Source organism: Cariama cristata, unplaced genomic scaffold (assembly GCF_000690535.1).
Source record: "Cariama cristata isolate BGI_N322 unplaced genomic scaffold, ASM69053v1 scaffold1284, whole genome shotgun sequence".
Classification (NCBI taxonomy): Eukaryota; Metazoa; Chordata; class Aves; order Cariamiformes; family Cariamidae; genus Cariama; species Cariama cristata.
In genome coordinates, this window is record NW_009612163.1 from 204058 (window position 1) to 205412 (window position 1355).

Here is a 1355-nt window from a genome sequence, read left to right on the forward strand (position 1 = left end):
TTTTTTTTTTTTAAAGTTCTAACTAACGGTTTAATCCTGATGGGACAGGATGGAGGACTGGATGGAAAGACAGAAGTACACCCGTGTTTCTCCTGCAGTGTCTAGGGCAGATCACCACGTGTTTGGAATCGGGGGGAATCACCCTCTCAGCACTGTTACCCTGCATTTCCCTCTTGTGCCTCACACTACTGCTCGTGTAGGCAGGCCTTCTGTGTGGTCTGTGCTTACTCTTAATACCACTTTTAACTGAAATCATGACGTTAGCTAGAGACTGGGAAACTCAAAACATCAGGCTGCAACCTGAGCAATGTCTCTCCCCTTGCTTTTTTTCAGTTCAGAATGATTTTGGGGCAAGGCTCTGCCCATGCCTGAGGAAGGAGGTGGACAAGATGCAAGGAACAATCCTAAACTCTTAAGTCACCAACAACTGTAGCCTCCCAAGGGGAAAGCTGAGTCCAGGCTATGACTCTGCCTTGAAGGATACTGGTCAGCATCAGAAGGAAGAGGATGAGATCTGCACTGTGCTTTTGAGGCCAGACCACACCGGCTTCCAGCAGCACCAGGTAGGAAGCCTTATTCAACATGTAGTGAATAAATCCCACAGCCTTCTGCAGCGTACTGCTAAAGCTACAGCAAAGGGTGCTGATTGATGGAGTGACAAAGAGCTGGGATCCACCTCCTCAATTAAAGCAAAAGTTCGTCTCTCCAGGGCCAGATTTTGAAATTAGATCTGCTTAAGGGAAAGCCAGTCTACTGCATCTTTCATTCCACTGTATTTTTGTCTGAAGCAAGGGATGCATTTCACTTCACCAACTGTTCACTTTTTTGCTTGGTTGCACTCACTTTGGCTGCTTGTAAGTGAACTCTTCTTACCACATGTGCCTTGTATGTTCTATTAAAGGCACAAATTGTCTGGCTTCGGTGAGGCTGGATGAAAATAAAAGAAGGGCAACTGGCAGGGTCTATTTCTTAATAACTGTCATGTTTTCAGCTCAAGTAAGAACGATTTAAATACAGCAAATGCCCTCTCCATCAAAGAACAGCATTTTTCTGGGCAACTGGCTACCAGGAGAGAGTTCAGGAATTCAGCAACAGGGCTATTCACCAACTGATAGGACATGCATAATTTGCTACTCCTTGTCTGTAACTGCACCAGGAAAGGGTATTAAAATCTGTTTAAAAAAAAGTCTGTGTTGCATCACGTCGCTATCCACATTACAAGGTTACACTCCATCATTGCAATAAAATCACATGTGATAGAGCTTATTTTGGAAACAATTTTACCATGGGATATAAAAAGAAATTTAAACCAGTAGGAATAAGCTGAGTGGTATGAGTTATTTGTAGACAGATGA